This window comes from Argopecten irradians, chromosome 14, assembly GCF_041381155.1.
Source record: "Argopecten irradians isolate NY chromosome 14, Ai_NY, whole genome shotgun sequence".
NCBI lineage: Eukaryota > Metazoa > Mollusca > Bivalvia > Pectinida > Pectinidae > Argopecten > Argopecten irradians.
In genome coordinates, this window is record NC_091147.1 from 34,391,088 (window position 1) to 34,416,433 (window position 25,346).

The 25,346-nt window shown below is 35.7% G+C and overlaps 1 protein-coding gene and 1 long non-coding RNA gene across 6 annotated transcripts in view; one reads left to right on the forward strand and one right to left on the reverse strand.

Annotated features, from left to right (window-relative positions):
• LOC138307850 (NXPE family member 3-like) overlaps positions 1 to 8,960 on the reverse strand; it is a 33,425-nt gene extending 24,465 nt beyond the window's left edge. For 2 of the 5 annotated variants that reach the window (XM_069248761.1, XM_069248760.1), the window contains exons 1-2: positions 7,949 to 8,215; positions 4,600 to 4,668 (exon numbers count right to left, since the gene is read on the reverse strand). The gene's annotated coding sequence lies outside the window, so the exon portion shown is untranslated. Of the gene's footprint in view, positions 1 to 4,381; positions 4,417 to 4,599; positions 4,956 to 7,948 lie in introns of those variants that run through there. The other 3 variants (XM_069248759.1, XM_069248757.1, XM_069248758.1) reach the window with 3 other exon arrangements.
• A 4,444-nt stretch (positions 8,961 to 13,404) lies between these two features.
• LOC138307845 (uncharacterized) overlaps positions 13,405 to 25,346 on the forward strand; it is a 43,598-nt gene continuing 31,656 nt past the window's right edge. Inside the window, exons 1-5 of the long non-coding RNA XR_011206049.1 lie at positions 13,405 to 13,712; positions 14,319 to 14,463; positions 15,002 to 15,075; positions 16,179 to 16,249; positions 17,360 to 17,466. This is a non-coding gene — a long non-coding RNA (uncharacterized lncRNA). The remainder of the gene's footprint in view (positions 13,713 to 14,318; positions 14,464 to 15,001; positions 15,076 to 16,178; positions 16,250 to 17,359; positions 17,467 to 25,346) is intronic.

Consider the following 25,346-nt stretch of genomic DNA (forward strand, 5'->3'; position numbering starts at 1 on the left):
CTACAAAAATAATTCGACAGTAGCAAATTTTGAAAAATACAGGCAAGCCAGGAATTCAGCAAAATCCTCCTTAAGGAAAGGATCAATTGAGTATGAATCCAAGATTGCTAAAGAATTCAAATCAGATCCTAAAAGTTTTTGGAAATTCGTAAAATCTAGAACCAAATCAAAAGGTGGAATACCAAACCTGGAATTAGATGATGGGACTTCAGTAGCAAGCGACAAAGGGAAGGCAGAGGAATTTAATACATTTTTCGCCAGCATATTTACCAAGGAAAATATCAACTCTGTGTCAGATATTGAAAACATACTCGATGACGCAATAAATCCTCTTGAGAACATTGACATCACTCCGGATTCAGTATATAAAAAAATTATCAAAATCACAAGGGCCAGATGAGATGCATCCAAAAGTTTTAAAAGAAACAGAAGCGAATATCAGCACGTCGTTATCAATAGTATTCAAAAATTCAACGAGGGAATCTTGTCAAATATCTGGAAGAAAGCAAATATCACACCACTATTCAAGAAAGGAAACAAAAGAAAATCAGAAAATTACAGACCTGTGAGCCTAACTAGTGTGATAGTGAAGTGTCTCGAGTCTATTATTAGGGATTATATTTAAGGAATGATTTTTATAGTTTGTTGTTTACTGGTGTGTAAACTGCATTTTTTGTACAGATATTTTAAATGACGCGTTAAAGCGCGTCATGTTGAAATGTATGTACGAAAAATGCTGTTTACACACAAGTAAACAACAAACAATAACAATTATTCCTTATATTTACATTTCGAACGACCATTTCATTTAATTTAAGTGTTAAAGTATAATAAAACTTTCAATGTTATACGATTGTTGGAACAGCCGGTCAATTGATGGAATTCCGGAACAGCTGGCTTCAATTTGGCGGGAAATGTTGTCAAGTTCAGAGAGTACACAAAATATAGTTCCACATTAATTTCATCTTTTTTCATCCCATTTGCACAATATTGGTAAAATAAAAATGCTGACATATAATCTAAAATTTGCATTACATTCATACAAGCAATATATTGAAGATTTTTCATACAGATACAATAGGCCTCATCGGATGCGCATTCACACTACTTGCGGAAGTCAGTGATCCGGTGTGCGTATACTTGCGCAGCAACCATTACGCAAGTGTAAACGATTTCGCAGTTGGTTAGGTTATATAGCAAAGAGAAAACGGAAATGTAAATATTAAGAAATATCTGGAGGAAAAAATCTTCTGTGTGACGAGCAATTTCGTTTTAGGAAAGGAAGATCTACAACTTTACAACTCCTAGAAGTACACTGTAATAGGGGACATTACTAATAAATTAGACGAAGGCAACAACATTGACATTATTTATCTTGATTTCAAAAAAGCGTTTGATACGGTGCCGCACGAGAGATTAATAAGGAAAATGAATTCATTAGGAATACAAGGGAAACTAGGTCGATGGATTAGGTCATTTCTGGACTCGAGAAAGCGAAGGGTAGTGGTGAACGGAGTAAAATCGGATTGGGAAGACGTAGAAAGTGGCGTCCCTCAGGGAAGTGTATTAGGTCCCACTCTCTTCCTAATGTACATGAATGACTTACCAAATTCGGTTAGAAGTAACATCAAACTCTTCGCGGATGATACAAAAATTTATGGAATTAGTAACACTATAGAAGAAAAAGTTATGATTCAAGAAGATATAAATAAGCTTGGAACATGGTCAGAAAAATGGTAGCTACATTTCAATGTTTCTAAGTGTAAAACTCTGCACTTCGGGTCTCGGAATCAAGCACATGAATATTCAATGCGAAACAAGGATGGAAATGTGATAACCATAAAAAAGACACCACAGAGAAAGATTTAGGCATAACAATTGACAGGAAGTTGAAATTCAGCATTCATGCTGCCAATTGCGCAAAAGGGGCAAATAGATTGATTGGATTGATACGACGCACATTCACAATTATGGATAAGGAAATATTTATACCAATTTACAAGTCGCTAATTAGGCCATTACTTGAATATGGAGTAACAGCATGGTGCCCAATATTAAGGAAGGATATTCTGGAAAATGTACAAAGAAGGGCAACAAAATAGGTCACAGGTCTCCATGACAAAACATATACGGAAAGACTAAAAATACTTGGAATTCCAAGTCTACAGTATAGAAGAATAAGATATGACATGACAAGTATTCAGGATACTAAATAAAATTGATGTAACCAGTGTAACATCAGAAGGTTTATTCATCCAAAATGAGGATAACAGAACAAGGGGTCGTAGTTAAAAGCTTAGAAAAACCAGAACTAGGCTGAGATGTAGAACCATCTCATTTGCGATTTGAGTTGTGAATGTGTGGAATAGTCTCCCGGAAAATGTTGTCAGTGCAGAAACAATAAATGCGTTTAAATCCAAACTAAACCAGGAATGGAGAAATCACCCGTTGAAATTTAGTCAGGATTGCTACTGATGATACCATGTAAGGTCATGATCACATTTGCCACCAAAAGGACTGGGTTTGGATGTAATGGACATCGTATAGTCCATCAATAACCATATGTGAAATATAAGTGTTGTATATATAAAAATAATAGACAGAAGGAAACACAGTTTTTAAAAGTATGGACAGTTATTTTCAACTTCCATTGAGTATGTGGGCATCTATGAGTGTGACTCGACGATGTATGCGAACAAGTGAAAATCAAGTGACTCAAGTCTAAATTGAGGAGGTCAAGAGGTATTGTTGCCTATATAGACCGAATATCAGGTTAATCACACATGTTCAGTGTTATTGTGGTTACACGTTTTTACCGAGTTTTGTTTAAATTTTCGTATGTACAAGCTACAAGCTAGTTTGACTTTTGGACACATTTGCCGTACACACAAGCAATTTGGGACGGAACACGTATCTGGAAGCAAAAACCTAATACTACAGAAACTATGCCAATCTCGAACAAATCCTTTGCCATATCAAAGGATGACATTTCCCCGATAACAAATAACGTAAATACCTTGCAATCAACACATGCCGGCATCCACAATTACGTGCCTGTCGTCGGCATGCTTTTTACTTTCACTTTCTTCTCGACATCTTGCCGTTTATGTCATTAAAAATACTAAGCCACGGGGGAGTCTTCGAAGGGAAATATCCAGTGAAACGACTAATCACAGCAACATGTTTATTTGCCGTGTTTTATTAATTCAATACTTAACATTATTTTAGCGTCAAATGTTATCCCGATATAAGTTTTTATCCTGCAACTGTCCCACATACTGACCGATAACTACTGCCGGATAAACTTGTGCTTTATCCGTCAATACGATATGCTTTATCCGTCAATACGATCACGTGAATTTGTTCCATATCTGACGGCACTTTTCCTAACTTGACCCAGAACTTGAACCTTCCGGTGAATGAAACGTCATTCAGTCCCGCTAAAACGTGACGTCACATTCACCGAAATGACGTCATTTTTACGATGTCGAAAATCTCGTATGGCGGTGCCGTCTTTTTCTTGGCTTATGACAAAGGTATGTATTGTTAAGTAATTCTTTAATGGGTATTTATTGTTATTTGAGTATTTTCATTTCCTTTCAGTGATATTCACACTGAATAGAATTACGGTGACTGTTTGTGAATGCGCTTATTTATTTCCCACGGCAGTAAAAAGGAGTGCACTCTCATTCGGTTAAGTGAATGAATCTTTACCTCCGCATCAAAGAAGCTTCTCGCTTCGAGCGAAACAAAGTAAGGAACTGTCAATATGCTTTCGTTTTGAATGCCATAATGGTTGCAGGATAAACAGAATACACGGTTAGTATCTTACAATACAAGGTTTATTTTGGTGCTCGACACGGAAAGCCGAGATGACTCGGCAAAGCCTCGTCATCTCGGCTTTCCTAAGTCTCGCACCAAAATAAACCTTGTATTGTAAGATACTAACCATGTATTCTCTATATCGTTAACACATTATCTTATTTTTGCGATGACATATTGGGCAGCCATTTCCGGTTTACGTACCTTCGGTTTTAATTTTTTTTTTATAAATTGTATTTTTTGGTCTAACGGATTTTAATGGCGAGGCATAATGTAACATGACAAGAGACTTATAAGTATTAGTATATGTTTGTCATGCATAGATTAAGCAAACAATCACATGCCATATTTCCCAACATTCAGCAAAAAATGTTAAGCTCATGGTCAAAATGACAGAAATGTGACAGGTACGTTGTTGACATTTCCAAATGTTGTCTTCGAAACGTCACATAGGAAATGTTCACTGGTCGTGCAACAATATTATTACATAACAAAATACTAATTATTTAGTTTTAAGCTAATTTCCAAAATGTGCTCTAAATAAAGTACGATATAGAACCTGTCTTTGTCGCGTGCCAAACATTTCAGTTTTGGCTGAAAACAAAACAAGAACTCAATTTTAACAAATCAAAATCATTTTTCGATTTGGCTTGATATGTGTATATGATTAACTAATTATCTATTATTTCGCGGATCTAATATTTGCGATAACTAAAAACCCCAGCGAAAATATATATTTCCCGCAATATTGAACAAAGATAAAGGCCAACCAATTACCTGTAATCGTCCTTTTGACCTTTTCCTAGACCAGGCAGGTGTGATGGGTTGTATTGGTGGTAAAGTATTCTGAAAAGAAAAAGAAAATCACATTAATAATACATCATTTTGTAATCATTTTGTTTATTCATGTATATAATTTTTGTCTAACACTGTTTTATAAAGTCTATTTGGGGGATAGAATGCAATTATCCATGAATCTACTGGAAATTAGATCATAAAAGTTATTTCTAACATGAGACGAAGTCAAGTGTTAAAACGGCAAAAATCATGATTTAATTTCCACAATGCGATTGTCATTTGAAATAAAAATCCCATGACGCAACACTTGTAAGCATAGAGAAATCGAATGTCTTTCTTTGCAAAAATACAAAAAAAAAGTTATTTAATGGAAATGTAGTTAAGGAAATTAGGGAAATCACAAACGGCACGGTCTGTTTTACAAAATTACATGTTTGCATATGACATTCATAATATAGTAATAACATAGTAGGTAACTTTCAATTTTTACTGTGAATAAATTCGTTCCAAGGGTTCTTTTTCCAAAAAAGCACCAGTTTAAGAACCCTTCAAAATCATCAACACAGCATCGTCAAACTTATCTCTGCCTTATGTTGCTTTTTGTACACTTATCCGATATAATTTTCCACGAAATCTATAAATAGATCGATCTTGCGAAGCATTCATTTTGGCGGGATTCATAAATCGCTATATCGGTTATGTTTAAATTTTCACGAAAATATGATATGGGATGTATGATTGATATCAATAATTATCTTACGATAGCCACATAACTTCCTGAACACATGAAAAATATCTATATACGTGAATAATATTGGTTTATACACAATATTCTGTTTATTTTAAAATTAGACAGGTCAATGAAATATTTAAATTTCTAACTTACACAATATTATTATATTAAATACATATGACAGACCGTTCAATTTAAAGGATAAATGGAAAATTAAAATCATCAGGATCAGTGCTAGACTGGAACACAGTTGTTTGAAGTTGTGAGTGAGTGTAATAACAATAAACCCCTTGGTTAAATGGTTCATCGGCATAATGACACCCACTTTCTTCACAGAAGTTGTCTCCCCTTTTATACTCAGAAATATCAGTTTTCTGCTTTGAATTAGTTGTTATTGATGCATATATCTCAAACAGTTGATAATCAAAAAATGATATTGGCGTGTCTGTATTTCTGCAGTACGTTCAATCAATCGACTTCAATATGGATAAGCTGCAAATGGAAATAGAATACAACAATTTAACATACGGGTACCATTGTTGACAAAAAGATATTATCCTTAAAACAGAGAATGTGTTGTATTGACCGAGTCTGCTGCAGAAAATGAACATTTAGTGTTCGATGCAGTGACAATATCCTATCACGAGACAATACTATGAGGCAATAGTGTTCTCTCAACCAGTCCATAATCGGTTTAGTGCACCATGTTGCAGCCTAATTAATTTGCTATTAATGATTTTATTATTGTTAATTTATTTTGTCTGAAAATAAATTCACATCGAAATTTAACCAAAAAAAATATAAAAATACCGTTTTCATTTTTAATAACGTGAATATTAGTAAATCCTGAATCCGGATCGACTATTACAATATAAAACAGGGGCGCTAGGTTATAGGGGCATGGCGTCAGGTAAAAAGGGCACGGTGCGGCGCCATGCTAATCGGGGCTGTGGGAAACACTTATAAACTTATAAAATCAATATTTACATTGGGGACGTATATTGCTGTATTGTCGTGCTACACCATACATAGGTATTTAGCACGCTGATAAGACTATAGTAGGGGTAGGTTATTATATTTGTATCAAACCAGAAGCAGACGCCTGTGTATAGACTAATATATAGAGAAAGATTGGGTAATTTAGTGCTGTAAAAAAAATATCCAGATATCTCAACAACTTCGGTCTTTATTAAAAGTTAAGATGCCACTTCAAACTGATAGCAAGAAGTCATATTTGTCAAAGCCAGTTGTTGTTGGGTGCCGTGTTTTCAGTGTAGCGAATAGACATGTATACGTTTGGAAAAATGTGCTCGATCGAGTCCGACTAAGGTTAGAACGAATAATCATACCCTGCCTCCACTCCTAAGTCGTCAATTTTTCAAGTTAGGCTGTTTGTGAAAAAGTAAAACAAACGTAGTTACTTGTTTATTGACGCTTCATTCAAATCCCCCTCTCGTGGTCCTTCTGTCGTTTTTCAGGACTAACAGTTATTCGGGTCAGGTTGACGGCCATTTTGCCTCTATCTTGAAAGTAATGTAAAGCCTAATATTGAACTCAGTAAACAATGTACCGTGACCGCACCGCCTAGCGACTGTAAAATAATTCCAAACAATTCCTTACAAATTCCTAACATTTCCTAACGCTCGTCCAATCAAAGCTTTCCATTCCGAACGAATTCCTAATTCCTAACGCAATTAACCAATCAGAGACCTCCTTGCATCATCCGGAACTCCTCCTAACGTTTCGTAATACTGAACATGGCGGATTTTGCGGCAAAAGGCGAGAAGGAGCTGGATTAAGATAATTCCCGTTTTAAGCTATTACATGCTTACATGTCTGTTTATTTAATTTGAAACAGTCATTAAGGAAGAAAGTTTTACAAGTTTTCATCGATTGTAGGCTCAATATGGCAGAAATCTGAATTGAATCGTCTGTTACCGAGATATAGGTCAACGTGTCAAATGTCAAGTTTGTCACGTTTTGTTTACTAATAAGTAGGGGACCCTATTACTGTTTCCCAAAGACAACATGTATTAGATTAGTACATCGCATAAATTACACAAGAATCAATACCAAATAACTGCCCTATGTTGCTTTTTGTACACTTATCCGATATAATTTTCCACTCAATCTATAAATAGATTGATCTGGCGAAGCATTCATTTTGGCGGGATTTATAAATCACCATATCGGTTATGGAAAATTTTTACGAAAACATGATATGGGATGTAGGATTGATATTAATAATTATCTTATGATAGCCATATAACTTCTTGAACACATGAAAAATATTTATATATATCTACGTGAATAATATTGGTTTATACACAATATTCTGTTTATTTTAAAATTAGACTGGTCAATGAAATTAAAATTTTTAACTTACACAATAATATTATATCAAATACATAGACAGACCGTTCAATTAAAAAAAATAGAAATTAAAATCATCAGATCAGTGCTAGACTGGAACACAGTTGTTTGAAGTTGTGATAATCTAATATGGCCTGTTTATATACTGACACAGTAATTAGTATTGAGAAAAAAAGATTAAGTGATTTTATACATAAATGGTATATTGTAATCCGAACATACTGGAACCAGCTGGAGGCAGGCAGCAGCAGTACTCGATTTAAACAATGCCACAAACCATGAATTCTTTGTGATAATTCTCTCTTTACGCCGACAGATTGAAGTGAATAGTCGGGCAAAGAAAACAGTATAATTGGTTCATTGGCCTTCCAAAAGTCCTTACATATCAAAACGACAGTCCAGTTCTGCTTGCCTTGTCCAGTTTTGACAATTGAAAAAGCCCCGTTTAAATTTAGCAGTTTTAAAAATAACTCTTTTGACAGCGAGGTGGCGTGGAAATGTCAACACGGACATAAATATAACCAACCGGAAGGACATGTTAGGTTCCCTATAAATTAACTTCTTCGCATACAGAGCGATTTTGACAGGAAAGTTTATTTTTCTGTTTCATAAGAAATTATACTGGATATATTAACACCATTTCTACCGACTCAATTAAGCCTTCATTTGCCTGACTGTTCACTTTAATTACCACCAGTGTTGGTATTGATAATTAGACACAAGTATGAAATAAACAGATATAAAATTAACAGCACCCTCCCACACGCACACATTTGCAAAAAAAAAAATATACATGTACACATACATGTACAAGGATACAAATAGATTAATAAGGTAGAAATGACAAGAACCATGCAGAGAACGAAGATCTGCATAGTTATTATCATTACATTAAATACAATGTCATGTCAGGAGTGAACTTTCAAGTGAAGAATGTAATAGGAAATAGAAATCAAGTATTTAATGTTGAAGTTTGCTGACAGTTAATTATTAATCTTAGAAGTGTCATAATCCATATTACAATACAATTAATGACCAGATCAGCTATACAGAGCTAGCCTTTTTTCGTCACATTAGTCTTTAACAATAATGGAAATGAAACTCAAGATCTGACACACATATTAGCCTGAAAAAACTCCGGAATGTTTTGTCTTCCCAAGTTATTAGAATAGCTGTTTAAACTCTGCACGGACCATGATTATGTAAAGACTATATATCATTAACAAGCTTGAATGTCAACCTAAAGTGAAGCAGTTGACAAGAACAGGTGAAATCTGAGTATGGTATTCAACACATAAGCATATGTATTCAATGATCTACTTCAACTTTCAAAATTGATCTATAATATATAGGTTAATTAATTTAATTAGCATTTCCAATATATGTACGTATATTTAATATAAAAATTAAGGACCTTTGATTCGGTCAATAAGGTGTTATAACGCCCTGATAGAAAATCAAATAATGACCCGCTGTTATATAATATTAATAATAAATTCAAAGTCTTTATTTATACTTGATGACATCATGACATTTTAATGAGTCAGACTTGACAATCAACTTTTGGTCAAGTTTACATGAAAATGTACAGTATTTACAAATGTTGATGTCAATATTATCTATATAGAAGTTCAAATTAAAGTTCATATTGTGCGGATAGATTAATTGAGGACAATTCATGCAAGAGGCCCATTGAATAACTGTATTTGGATTGATTCGGTAAAAATCTGTTTATCTGTAAATAAAGAGGCCTAATTTCATTGCTCAAAAACAGGAAAAGAAGTCTAAAATACCAGATTGGGTATATCTATATATATATATATATAGAAAAAATTTAACAAATGACGAATACTTTGTTAAGCATTTAATTAGCGCTTTCTGTTTATCCTCAGATATTTATATGTACTGTGTTCGACCCAATAAGGGCCCATGTCCCTATAAGCGCCCCTCCCCCTTTTTTGAGGCCTCGATTTCAATTGTCCACGCATAAACAAAGACCAAAACTATACAAAACTGTAAAGATTTGCAATAATTTCGTTTTATTAGCACCTTTTCATTTTTCAATTTTTCAAACGCCCTGGGCGCTTATTGGGTCGAATACTGTATGTCAAATTGAAATACCCGCTGAAATGGACTTGTAATATAGTTCATGATCAAGACAAGTATAATAAAGACATTATTAACAGTTCGACTTTATAATGAATCTGATTACATGACCTTCAGTTTTTATTTGAAATTTTTGCAAGGGAGATAAGTCTGCAAAGATGGAATACCTATAAATGAAATAGAAGTGTCAATAATTGAACCCTTCAATCATGTATGTACTGATATCATTTTCACTTCTACACATATGTGTGTGTGTGTGTGTGTACATGATAATTAATATTTATATTTGTTTGTCTTTTTGTAACAGGTTTGATGTCTGGTCACATGTATTTCTGTAGTATGGAAAGAATTATAAATATGCACTGAAAACCATCATCTTAAAACAAATACACAGGTTTATGTAAGTATGTACACTTAAATCTACATAGTTGTAATTTTCTTCCTTTTGACAAATCGAAAAAACTTTTGTTAAAATATATAGGTTAAGCTGCATTTGATGTGGGTCCCGCATTCATATGCTGGAGTCATACAGTTATCAGATTGTTTGTCCATCTTTTTATATCCCTTGCAACAAACTGAGTCAAGGGTCATGGTCACAGGGTCATAGGTCTTTTCTTGTAAACAATGAGGCGATAGATCAAGGACGTAAGAGAACAATAATTGGAGATAACTTTATCAAACATCCTGGAAAGGGTGAATTTATTTTTATTGTCTCTTAATTCAGAACATTTTTCCTTTATTTAAGAACATGATGTTGTTCGGAATGAAAATTAATTTGTTTTTAATATTTCAATTTGCACATTATGTGATGCATTCATTTAGTCGGGTTCTTGTCAGTATTATAGTTTCGCAGAAGGTAATATTTTTATTTTTGTGTTTGATCATCTCATACAGTTGATATCATTTGAGGTTGATGTATCTTAATATCAAAAGTAACCATTTTTTCCACAAGTAAAACAGATTTCAAAGCATTGAATTGTTCTAAATGTTGGAACACTAGAGGTTCTTCAGAATTTCATTTTCTGTATTGCAGGTAACTCTAACAACATGAATGTGCCAGCAGATATGCCGGATCATGACGTCACTCAACAGAAAGTATCATAATCACACTCTGAAGTCTCTCTCTTAAAATACTAGTACAATGAAAGTTTATTTTGCATAACTAAAGTTCTTATTATTTAAGTCATAAGCTACACATGTCATTCACAAATAAGCAATTTCAATGATCACCTTTGATTTATTTCATAGGAAATTGTGGTGGCTAAATTAAAAAATTATATTGTAGAGTCATTTTTAACCTCTAAGCATACGTCATCCATATTTGGTGTGAAACATTATTAGGGAAGGACAATCATATTTTATATAAATGAGCTTGGTCCGACCCCTAGGGGCTGAGGGATGGGGCCCCAAAAAGGCAAATTTTCGTAATTTTAGCTTAAAAACCTACTTCTCCTTCATTCTTGGATGGATTTCATCCATATTTGGTGTGAAACATCATTTGGGACGGACAATCATATTTTATATAAATGAGCCTGGTTCGACCCCTAGGGGCTGAGGGGTGGGGCCCCAAATGGGGAAATTTTCTTAATTTTAGCTTTAAAATCCTTCTCCTCCTTCATCCTTGAATGGATTTCATCCATATTTGGTGTGAAACATCATTGGGGAAACACAATTATATTGTGGGGCTCCAAAAGGGCAAATTTTTCTTAATTTTAGCTGGCCCACTTACTGTTTTAAGGTTTCAGTCTCCGATCTCAATGAAAATTGGTTTATAGGGATTTTAATTGATGCCGAACAACATGCAAACATTTTCGTGAAGATTTTGGTATTCCAAGATGGCCGTTGGCCCACTTCCTGTTTTAAGGTTTCAGTCTCCGATCTCAATGAAAATTGGTTTATAGGGGTTTTAATTGATGCCAAACAACATGCAAACATTTTCGTAAAGATTTTGATATTCCAAGATGGTCGCTGGCCCACTTCCTGTTTTAAGGTTTCAGTCTCTGATCTCAATGAAAATTGGTCTATAGTGGTTTTAATTGATTCAGAAGGGGGTACTTTAGGTAAGGACAATCATATTTTATAAAGGACCGAGGTAAGACCCATGGGGATAGTATGACCGAGGTCCAAAATGGGAGCTTTGCTGAAATTTGGATTTAAAATCCGACTCCTCCTTATATATTAATCCTTGAATGGGTTTCGACCATATTTGGATGAAAGGCTACCAAGTTTGTTCAATAAATGACATTTACCTTTTTCAGGAAACTTAAATATTCAACTAAGGAGTTCCTTGTATTGTTTATATTAATTGTTAACCAATACTTTATACTGTGACTTTGTTGTTTTGTGCCATGAGTCAGATGACCGTAAAGGCCCATGGGCCTCTTGTTTTATTTGTTAGGACTAATCTTTGTAAATTTGTTTGACAGAGTACAGGAATAAGCAGCATTCTTAACCAGCAACCTTAGCAGCAATCACTTCAGTGTATGGGACAGTGGTGTATCACATAAAGAAACACTTAATGTGATGAAAGTGATGGTGTTATATGTAAACTCTAATTAGCTTAATTAGAAATACTACAAAAAGGAGTCTTGATGAAACTTATCCTTGATTTACATTCTTAACTGTTGAAGTTAACAATTTTCATATGAATTAATTTAATTTAAAGGGACAATTTAGTACATGAGAGAGTCCTAGAGTTCTGCATGGATTGTAACCAAATTTGGCCACAAACATCCTTAGGAGAAGGGGAACAGAACTTTGTATGGATTGTAACCAAATTTGGCCACAAACATCCTTGGGGGATGGGGAACAGAAAAAATTTCCCCGGGGGAGGAGGAGGGGCGGGGCCCAATAGGGGAAATAGAGGTAAATCCTATAAATCGCTACTTGTCCTAGAGTTCTGCATGGATTGTAACCAAATTTGGCCACAAACAATCTTGGAGGAAGAGGAACAGAACTTGCGTAAATTATGGCTCTGACTCCCCGGGGGCAGGAGGGGCAGGGCCCAATAGGGGAAATACAGGTTAATCCTATAAATCGCTACTTGTCCTAGAGTTCTGCATGGATTGTAACCAAATTTGGCCACAAATGTTCTTGGGGGAAGGGGAACAGAACTTGTATAAATTTTGGCTCTGACTCCCCGGGGGCAGGAGGGGCGGGGCCAAATAGGGGAAATACAGGTTAATCCTATAAATCGCTACTTTCCTAGAGTTCTGCATGGATTGTGACCAAATTTGGCCACAAACATCCATGGGGGAAGGGGAACAGAACTTGTATAAATTTTGTCTCTGACCCCTCCTTGGGGCCGAAGCCAGGGCGGGGGCCCAATATGGGAATTAGAGGTAAATACTGAAATTCCTTCAGAAAAGAAACAATGAACCTGTGTTCACAACAGTAGTTGGCATTACAAACCAGGTGAGCGATACAGGCCCTCTGGGTCTCTTGTTATTTATTTAGAAAAAAAGAATCTGTTCTAAAGAACATTGGAGTAGTTGTTATAACTGTGAAGTGTCCAGTACTGTGACTAGCTAGACAGATATGGTAATCGTACAGCTATATCATCATGAATTTCAGTGGTATCAATAAAGATTCTCAATAATGTGGATTTTTTCAATATTTTCTTTTAATTGTTGCATAAGAAATGAAGAACAATATTTCTATGTAATAATTGTTTCACAGTTATGCGTGAAAATTTGCTTCACCTTGAGTCATTTTAAGAAAAATATGCCATATATATAGTTATGGGGTAATCCTTATTTATTATTAAAACCCCATGTAAACCTTTATATTCTTTTTTCTACAGGAATTGAATATATCCTGGTGCTGTCAGCGTGTGTCACGATTTTATGATAAGCATGCAGATCTGAGAAGAACTTTACATGTAGGTGCCGTGGCTATATATCTTTGTATCATTAGGTATTCCATCAAGTAATGTATGAAATCTAATTAAAATCAGACTTTTAATTGCGCTCTACATTACACTCCAATACAAGATCTAACTATCCTGTTGGGGTAACATCAGCATGACCCCTGCCTAGAATCAGAAGTTCTCAAGACATACTGTTAGCTGTTTATACTTCCAAGAGAATCATCCACACCAAAGATTTCGTAGGCGAGACATATATAAAGTTGCTAACTACAAGGACCATGCTGAGGTGACCCCTAATGGGTAGTTATTACATCTTGTATTGGAGCATAACATGGAGCATCGTACTGGAGCAAAATTATAAGTCTAATTGTAATTAGATTGGTAATATATGCTATGGATATTTAATCTAGAATACTTGCATTAGAAAAGCAGCAAAACTATATCACATGGAGATCTTTTAGTTTTAGGAAAAACACAATTATTTTAAATGAAGTGTAACAAACTAGACACTTACATGACTTCATTAGTCAATTTCAACATTGTCAATTACATTAATTTCAACATTTCAAGCCTGTCTTTTTCTCAAATCATTACTGTAATCTGTTGATATTTTTTTAGGGGACTTCCTCAGGTACAGTACTTCTTTGAAGTTTACCTGTCAGCCCTTGGACAATTCTTCATTATGGAGTTAAAACAGGAATTTTATCTTTATTATTCTATTGAACAAGGTGCCATGTTAGACTCTTGCTGATGTCAAGCTCAAGTGAGTACACAATTAAGTAATTATAATATGTAATGTTGTGATCAATTAATCTCTATGTGATGTTTTTTGGTTGTGTAACGAGGCTATGAAGTGTCAGTAACGAGGCTATGAAGTGTCAGAACCAATTTTAAGCAAAGATTGGTTTGATTATTTGATTAATGTACAGTAAATTATTTTGAGAGTTAAAAACAAAAGCCAACTAATGCAATTTTTAAAATTTAGTGATTTGTATATATTATTTATAAAATTACACATGCTCAACTTACAATTTCTATTAATTTAAATTTATGTTTATGAACAATTAGGAGACAATATGATACATTATGATTTGCTGAAGGTTTGACATAGTAACTCTCTTCTCTAAAATGTTTATACTATGAAATCAGATGGAAATCCAATTATTACCAATGTCTATTTTTTTTTTTGCCCTATTTTTCCATGTTTTACTTTGGTATATGGAGACTGGCTCTTTAGCTACAAATACATGTACAGTGTATCTTTTACCTCATTCATTACAATGATTTTGTTTTATTTACAGCTGTGTGAAACGTCACCTTAGCTTATTAATGAGTAGGAAATTTGAACCTTTATCTAAGAGTTGTTCACTTGAAGGTAAGATCATATATTTGTTTTTTTAAAAATAAAGTGTCTTGGAGTCAGTCAAATTGTGATTTATTATTGCCAACGTCCTTTTAAGTCCTCTATACATCAAATTGGCTAATTTACATAATTATCACATAATCTGCATGATATTCATGCAGTGTAACCTGGAGTGATTTTCTTTGGCTGTGTCTGGTAGGAATTACATTGTGACGTGTGGAAAAATGACACGAGGGTAAGAAGAAAAAATGGCAGTGTCTGCTGGAATTCTACAGTACATATAAGCGTTGGCTTTGTTTAGATGTAGGTTGTTGTAGTTATGTGATAAAAAGTATCTAATTTGAGTAAATTTCATAGGAGACTTTATGAAAGTCATCTCAAAATTTCAATTATTGCTCCCCAAGGTTTGCAAAATAAAGACTTTTTAAAGGGACAATTCAGTCTAAGAGAACATTAAAATTTATACATATATCAGAAAAATACCCAGTTCTAATGGAAATTAGATCAGTCGGTTTTACTGTGATATGCCAGAAAAGACCATGGTGGTTAAAATGCGGATGAAATGTTAAAACTCGCTCGCTGGCTACCATTACACATTGTGGTCGAAGATCTTGTATGCTGAACCCTGTCCCTTGCTCTTAGAGTAATGCTACTTTTGTCTAAAACTGCTCAAATTGCCCTGACAGTAGTGTGTTTACCTTATTAGGTGAAATGTCTTGACTAAAAAATCATTTTATCACCTCCACAGTGGTGATGTAGTTCATTTGTTTAACATGCGTGACTTTGGCTCGGATATGGGTACAGTGTACATATTTTATCTGCTTAATCGTATTGATCAACGATTTGTAATTACAACAGTATCACTTAAAATACTAAACAATGACATGGAATTTTTCAATATTTTATGTTATATGCTTCATAAGAAATGTAGAACAATACATTTATGCCATATTTTTGGTTATGTAAAAGAAATAGTCTGAGTGAATTATCCTTTTAAAGAATTTTTTCATGAAATCTCATGTTATCTCGTATGAAATAAACTCAAATTTAGGATCATATTTATATATTAGAGTTAATGCATATTTATAATTGAATTTTATTCTTATTTTTTTCAGAAAGAAAAAGCAGACCTTTAAACCCAAGAAGCAAGTTCAACATCAGACAGTCCAGTGCAGAGAAACACTTAGTGGGTATTCTTAGATCCAATTTAATGTACCGTATTTTCCCTATTAAGAGCGCCTCCTCTAATAAGGGCGCCCCCCACGTTTTTTTGCTGAAAAAATCAACTAATTTCATACAATTTTTGTGCCAGATTGTGACGATTTGTCTTTGCAGACGCTAATGAAATACAGTTTCACATCAATCTGATGCTTAACAGATATCCAATCAGCTTGTATAAACACTAAAATTTCTTGCATTGGACAACTTTGGACATCTTTGCCAAGTGTTTACACATAGAAACAGCGATAACGCCATGTTCAAAACAAAGCGTGTCATTTGAATGTCCACACACACGTACGTGTATGGATGATGACTGTCAACAACATTTTAGCCATGTCTATACAGGTTTTATGAATACTTACTGTATATCTATGATATAAGTTCCTAAATAGCAGGAATATTATCATTTGTAAGCATTTTATTGTGTGCTCTTGTCAGTATTTCCCATCTGCCACAAAACGAAAGTAGTGATCGAAAACACCGTCCACCATTTTGTGTAAGCATTGTAAACAAACAGACTAGCATGGAAATAAAAACTTCCGTGAAACAGACATGTTTAACCCAATGTTTCAAACTTCTGTTGCATACATTTCTTCATTATTATGTATTTTTTAATACTTACTTGACTTCAAAAAACGTAAGTTGGTTATAGTAAGTTTTAGAAAATATGAAACTAAAGCAAGATGACTATAGTCTGTTTCAGAAAAAAACAACTAAAAATGGTCTCAAATAATGGCGCCCCCCACATTTACCCGCGCCCGGCGCCCTCATTAGGGAAAATACGGTAATTTGTGCAAATAGTGTACTTAAGTATGAAATAAATAGAAAAAACAGGATGAGTCTTTGATTACTTAGGACTCAAGATGATAAAGGTGATATTATCTGTAATATTTAATATAACTGCAATTAGAAATGTTGCAAAAGGAGCTAAAGTGAAGAAATTAATGTTTTCCTTTGAAAATAAATAAAGTAATTAATAAATGTTCTTTTAAATTTAATTGGGTGTATATACATAATTATAATAATAGATAATGTAACTTATAACCATAATCTTCTGTTTGATTTTATTTAACAGAAACTTCATTTCCATCAGCTGTTCTGTGCCTGTTTGATGAAATTGGAAACTCAACCAATGCCAAGTACAGCTTAAAAATCGAGGGCTATATGATAACATGTCTAAAGGTATTATATTGCATATGTTTGGAGTAAGTAGTTTTAAGGGATATCATAGTCAGGGTAAAAGCTTTTGCCCTATAAATTTTGAAAGAATTTAGCTGGTTTACAGAACTTGGCAAAAAATCTTTCAATGGATAAAGATCAATATCTCCAGTACCCTCTACACCAATTCCCCTACCTCCCCATCCTTTTCTCAACATTTACCCTAAACCCTCTACTCCCTCTTTCCCTAGTTTCTACTCCCTATCCTCTACCCCCTATCATTTCCCCTGACCCTCTATTCCCTCTTTCATCACCATCTACCCCTCTACTTTCTACCCTCTACATCATATCATCTACTCCTGACCCTTTACTCCCTCTTTCATCACCATCTACTCTCTACCACTACCCTCTACACCCTATAATCTACCCCTGACCCTCTACTCCCTCTTTCATCACCATTTACCCCTCTACCACTACCATCTACACCCTATCATCTACCCCTGACCCTCTACTTCCTCTTTCATCACCATTACCCCCCCTACCACTACCCCTCTTTACCAATCATCTAACCCTGACCCTCTACTCCCTCTTTCATCACATTTACCACCTCTCTACCATACTACCCGCCACATCCTATCATCTACCCCTGACCCTCTACTCCCTCTTTCATCACCAATATTTACGCCCTCTACACACTACCCTGCTCTTACCCATCATCTTTACCCTGACCCTCTACTTCCCCTCTTTCATCACCATTTCCCCCTTCTACTCACTACCTCTCCACACCCTATCATCTCCCCTTGACCCTCTACTCCCTCTTTCATGTCGTATCCTTATACTTGTCCACTATTACTCCCCTAACCACTATCCCTCTTCAGACCTACTCAAACTACCCCCAGACCCTTTTCGACTGTCCCTTTTTAATTCGCCCGTGAAAACGCAGGTTTGCGGGGGTTATTGTATTATTGGTGCTCTGTCCCGTTCTTCCTAGTGAGCGTCCGTCCGTACGAGTGTAGTATCGTTTCCGGGCTATAAAACTCCTAAATCTGTTTGACCCAACTTGGCTACAACGAAACTTTCTGTACATGTTAGGCTAGTGCTCTAGTTGTGCCTATTTTGCTAATGGGAACCATTTCAGGTTTCGATACTTTTTCTGTTACCATGGGAAACTTATTCAAAAATACCATATTATTAAAGTTTCCTTTCTATTCCGTGGCCCTATAACTCGAAAACCGTTCAACTTGGCTACACGAAACATTCTTGTACATGTTAGGCTGTGTGCTCTAGTTGTGCCTTTTTCTAATGGGAACCTTCCATTTTCAATATGCTTTTATCTGTTACCATGGAAAACTTATTAAAAAATACCATATTTATTAAAAGTTTCCTTTCTAGGTCCGCGGCTATAACTCGAAAAACCGATTCAACTTGGCTACACGAACATTCTGTAAATGTTACGGGCTAGTGCTCTTAGTTGTGCTCTTTTGCTAATGGGAACCTTTCAGTTTCGATTCTTTTTCTGTTTTCATGGAAAGCTTATTCAAAAATACCTGATTATTACTGTCTTCCTTTCTATTCCGGGCTATAACTCAAAAAACCGTTCCAATTTGGCTACACGATAACTTTCTGGTAGCATGTTTAGGCAAGTTGCTATATTTGTGCACTTTTTCTAATGGGTCAACCTCTCCAGTTTCAATACTTTTTCTGTTAACCCATGGAAATTTATTTTAAAAAATACAAATGCCTGGGCGCCGGGGTGATAATGCACGAGCTTTGCGGCTCCCTTTGTTCATTCTCCATATTTAGAACACCTCTATCACGTACCACTATACCACCACTAACATCTAACCTGCCTGACCCTCTTACTCCCTCTTTCTCATCACCATTACCCACCCCCTTCAACTACCCTCTACACCTATAATCTCCCTCTCTCCTCTCACCATTGACTTCCCGCTACACTCTACCCTCATCATCATACCCTATCCTCTAACTCTTGACCCCTTGCTACTCCGCTCTTTCAACTCACTATTACCTCCTACCAATAGCCACTTCAAACCTTTCAACTTAACCCTGACCCCACTTAACTCCCTCTTGTCATAACCATTTGTTACACCGCGACCACTACCACTCTATACCACAATCATTCATAGACACGGACCCTCTACTGTCCACCTCTTCTTCTCACCTAACTCTACCTCTTCTTTCCCCCCTCTACACCCTTCATGTTCAAACCCATGACCCTCTAGCTCCCCTGTCTTTGTCATCACCATTGTACTCCGTCTCTATCACTACCTCTCTACAACGCCTTTCTTCTACCCCTGACCCTCTGACCCTCTACTCTCCTCTTTCATCACCATTAACCCCCCCTACCACTACCCTCTTTATCCACTGCATACAATCTTCCCCCTGACCTATCTACTTCCTCTTTCATCACCATTTACCCCTCTACGACTACCATCCACATCCTTATCCACTACCCCAGACCCTCGTAATCCCATTCTATTCTAATCACCATTTACCCCTCTATCACATACCCGCTTACACCCTATCAATGTTCTACCCTGACCCTCTACTTCCTGTACTTCATCTCACACATTACCCCCTAACACTACCCTCTTTAGACCATATGTCATCCGCGCACCATGACCCTTCTACTCCATCTTTCATCACAATTTACACCCTTCTACCACTAACCCTCCACACCCTATCTTCTCTCCCTGGACCCCACTCAGACTCCCTCGTTCTGTACCATTTACCCCCCCCCCTATTACCCCGCTACCACACCATCGTCACCTAGCAACTACCCATGACCCGCATACTTCCTCGTTCATCACAAAGTTACCTTCTTCCCCGTTACCACTACCCTATTCTCCGTATCATCTTCCCTGACCCTCTACTCCCTCTTTCCTCACTAGTTCCACCCTTACCACTAACCTCTTAAAGCCTATCGCAAACTCCACCCTGGACCTCTACTCCCTTTTTCACATCAACCTATTTACCCCTCTATCACTACCAGTGTATACACCCCTATTCATCCTACCCCTGACCCTCTACTCTCTCTTTCATCCTCCATTAACCCCACTAACAGTATACCTCTACACACACCTACTTTTCTACATCTTCCAATCACTAATCTACCCGCTAACCCTACCTATACCCTCATTAAACCTATCATCTTCTACCTCAGGACCATCTACTCTTCTTCTTTTCATGCACCGTCTACCCCGCTACCACTACCCTCTTTACACCCTATCATGTCTACCACTGTCCCTCTACTCACTCTTTCATCACAATGCGACATATGTTCAAGGAAAGGGATAATGTTAAACCAATAAACATGAATACGAGGCCTGTATGAAATGACAACTAAAGAAGAACAATGAATACGCTGAAAAATCTGGTTTTAGGAGTCGACTATGGATATGGATTAAAGTCATTATATGCACTTAGTATGGTGCGTACCGCTATATATTGTATGTAAATTGCCTTGTAGATACTGTTCACTTAGAATTGAGGGAGGGGGCATAAGTTAACAACAGTTTGTTTAAAATTAATTCGTACTGAATGTCCAAATTCCACCTTAACAGCCTTCTGCAGTTTTTCGAAGCAATTCTCAGAAACCAATCGTAAATTTTTTTAGGACTATTTGATTTTTTTTATATTAAAAAATTATAATTATAAAAATTGTTATCTAATTGTCTCTAAAAAAGGCACATGCGATTTCACGAGCAGTTATATAATGGGAGTAGGTTTGGGGTGATGTCTCCTCCAGGGAACGGGGAACATTGTTTCTAATTTACTATATGGAATGTCGCCGCATGTGTGTAGTGAATTTTGGTACTGAATTGTGGCAGATCATTAAAAGTCATCCATTTTATCTTCCTCAACTAATTATGTACTTTTCTGATATTTATAAGGGACTACTGTACTTTTGACATTTTGGCTGCACTATTTTTTTTTCAGCAGCCCCGGGCTCCCAGGCTACGGTTCAGTTATCGATCACACCCATGTACATGTAAAGGATAATAGTGATTAAGGCTAAATGTATTTATAATAATAAATTAGTATGACTAAATAGTTTCATTTCTGTGTTGTTAGGTAAATTTTGTCTAATTGATTATTCAGTAATTCCTTCAAAGATTGTAAGCATGTTATTCCAAGGAATTGAACAATGATAATATGTGGTTCGAATTCGAGATGTACAAAAGAGGTCCTTCAGAGAATAAAAAACCCTAGAACCAACAGTCAGGCGCCTGGAATTGCACAGTCTCGTAATATGTAGTTGTTTCAAAGGGGAAAGAACAAAATTTAGAAAGATGGACACCTAGCATGCCCTACTCAGAAGTTTTTCAGATAGCATTATTAATTATAACATCTTATAAATAACAATGTGTATATTGACAATCATCTGCTGTAGACTCTGATGCATGTAATCCATTTCAACGTATGAAAATGGACAGCTGTATTGAAAGGGTGTGCTATTATTAAATTAAATAACTTAATTTGGTTACCATGTTCTCGATAAAAAGTCTTTTTAAATAATGTGGATTGAATAGTAAAGGGTAGTAATTTGTCTATTTGTTCATTTTCTAGCTTGTAAAGCTTAATACAATTAAAAGAATAGCCAAAGCATGTTTATAGCCAGACCGATGTATTATTACCATTCTCTTATTCACATGAGAAAAAAAGTTTTTTTCTTTTTGATGAAAATAGTAGGATAGCGGAGAGACCTTTTTTACATGAAAAATTAGTATAACGTCCTAATTAGACAGCCAGGGTCCGTTGTAAATGATGTGATGTTGGTGTGAGGGAAAGCACAGTAGTGGGCTTGTGGTAAATATGGTCAAAACACCACTTAACCAACTTAGCACCCACTTACCCCTAACAAGGTTTTTTTTTGATTTTTTTTTTTTGCTACTCCATCTTTTTCACCTCTGAATAATTTAAAACAGTGCGTTCATTTTGACCCATTTTCAGAAAGATTGGTGCTATTTTCACACATTCTTTGCATTCAGATCAGCTAACATTCATATTCAAAACTCACACCCGGGGGGTGATTTTGGTTGCTATTTTTTATTAGGGAAAGTAACCAAAAGACAAAATAATGCATCTTAAGTTATCTTAATAGGTAAATACATTATTCATCAAAAAAGTATGTGAATGTGTACTGTAAGTTGTAATAGAATCGGCCTATCTTCCGAAGGTTAGGATAAGTCTTAAAAGAATCAAACTATCAGTTTTGAATTGGAAGTGCCTGTTACATGCTGAAATGGAATGCTACAGAGTTTGTTCAAATAAATGGACTTGACCTTAATTCAAGGTCACAGTGTCAAATGAGCTTAAATCTTTAAATGACTCCTCTATCAATGATTGACTGACCTGTAGTCATATTCATGGTATATGTATTACATGTACGTTTGCTTACATGTACGTTTGCAGCATGCTGGACTGAAGGGCTACTAATTATGATTTTGATCAAATGAATGACCTTGACCTTCAAGTCACAGTCACAAAGTCAAATAGACTAAAATTATAAAATGACTTTAAATTGTTGGATATTGTTTCCTAAGCTTATGAACGCTCTCTTTTAAGAGCAAAAGCAAGAGTTATATTCCGTCCGCGACATTCCTTCATACAGACAAAATACATCAGAGTATGTAACATGATCCTTAAGCGTTATTCTTCATTCAATTTCCATACACATATGCACCGTATACATGTAGTCATGTACATTTATATGCATAGCGCATACTTTTCATCTGCAACACCCCTTAAGGTGTTGCCCCACTAGTATAAGATGTCCAGGGGATGGGCTATAAAGTCAGATACTAGGAATGACCTTGACCAATATTCAAGTTCACAGGGGTCAAATACACATATCATAAATAAATTGTTTAAATGGTCATAACTAACTTATCGTTGGTTTAACAGGGTTTAACAGCTTTCATGCAATTATATTATTTGAAGATAATCTACAGGGCAATGTTTTTCTAATAATAACTTGTTATAACAAGAGATCCAAGAGGGATCTTGGAGCCCACCATTGAGTGAACTTTATTGGATATTTGTAAGACTGATCTTTTCTCTGCTTTTCCTCTTTCCCTGCTTCCTCCACCTGTCGGCCATGTTGTTTTCCGATTGGTCCCAAAATGCAATATGCATAACTAGGGACCAAGGGGAACCTACACATGTGCGATCTGTGCAACACAACATGGAATACATGTATCTAGTTTTCAGCTACTGTATTTACCAAACTTTACTCTGGAGTTTGCATTCATTGTTTAAATTCATAGAAAATTCTTTTCCATTTCTTGGTCGTCTTTGTAATGATTTATGTATAAGGGTTTGTGTTGGATTCTGTCATAACTTAACTATACTGTATTTCTAATTTGACACGTACCTGTTCCTTGATGATTGGTTTGACGTCACAAATAGCGTAAAACATTGTTCTAGTTTGACACGTACCTGTTCCTCGATGATTGGTTTGACGTCACAAATAGCGTAAAACATAGTTCTAGTTTGACACGTACCTGTTCCTTGATGATTGGTTTGACGTCACAAATAGCGTAAAACATAGTTCTAGTTTGACACGTACCTGTTCCTTGATGATTGGTTTGACGTCACAAATAACGTAAAACATAGTTCTAGTTTGACACGTACCTGTTCCTTGATGATTGGTTTGACGTCACATATAGCGTAAAACATAGTTCTAATTTGACACGTACCTGTTTCTTGATGATTGGTTTGACGTCACAAATAGCGTAAAACATAGTTCTTATTTGACACGTACCTGTTCCTTGATGATTGGTTTGACGTCACAAATAGCGTAAAACATAGTTCTAATTTGACACGTACCTGTTCCTTGATGATTGGTTTGACGTCACAAATAGCGTAAAACAAGGCTGTAATATCTCGCCGACAATTTTTACGATTTACATAAACGACCTGGCTGCCGAAATAGCCTCCAATGTCTCGATAACCACAAATAAAATGAAAGTTAGATACGCACTAGTTGTCATAGCTTATAGTGAAGTATCGTGCAATACCATTTGCGTAAAATTCTGCTAATTGACATTATCGACAAACAAAAATATCTTGGATTATGATTTACCGAATTACTGAATATGGAAATGCCCGCACGAGAACTAGCAAAATCTACCGTCGTGTCAATGTTTTGAATATTCTATTCATAAATACCGCTTCGTCCAGTTTGTTAAAAAAAGCGGTTCCGGTACAAATGCATCCAATGTCGTCACAAGAGATGATCTTGGGTGGAGATTTTGTAATGTGAAACAAAAATAGAAGTGTGTAGGCTGTGGCTGACGACTCAAAAAATCATCAGTGGTCAAAAGGGAAATGGAGAAGCTGGGAATGTCGGGGTAGACAAATAACTTACCGAATAAATGGAAAATAAACATATAACGTATCGTACATTTAAGAATGAACCATAAACAAATCTTAGCAAAATTTCGTTGTGGTAACCTTAGCTAAAAGTCGAAACATTTAATTACAGGATCATTTGTGTACTCTTTATATGCCCATCTAAATAGTGTTGAGGATGAAACTCACTTGATCTCATGTACAGTTTTAATTCATTTACCTGTCACATTATTGTGACAATGATTTTTTTCTTCAAATTAGTGTCTCGTAAGCCATTTTGGCTGGATATAATTATCATAGGTTTTAAATTTGAAATAGCTTTACTTTGATGTTAACTCTCTGTTGTTTTTAGATTCTATCCTCGGCCCCGGAAGGGACCATTTGGGGTGAGCTTATGTTCATGGCGCTGGCCGTCCGTCGTCAGGTCCCCGTCAGTCCGTTCCGTCAAGACATGTCCTTGCTAAAGTCGCTAATTGTCCATAGAGTTGTCTGCATGGATTGTAACCCAAATTTGGCCACAATCAGTC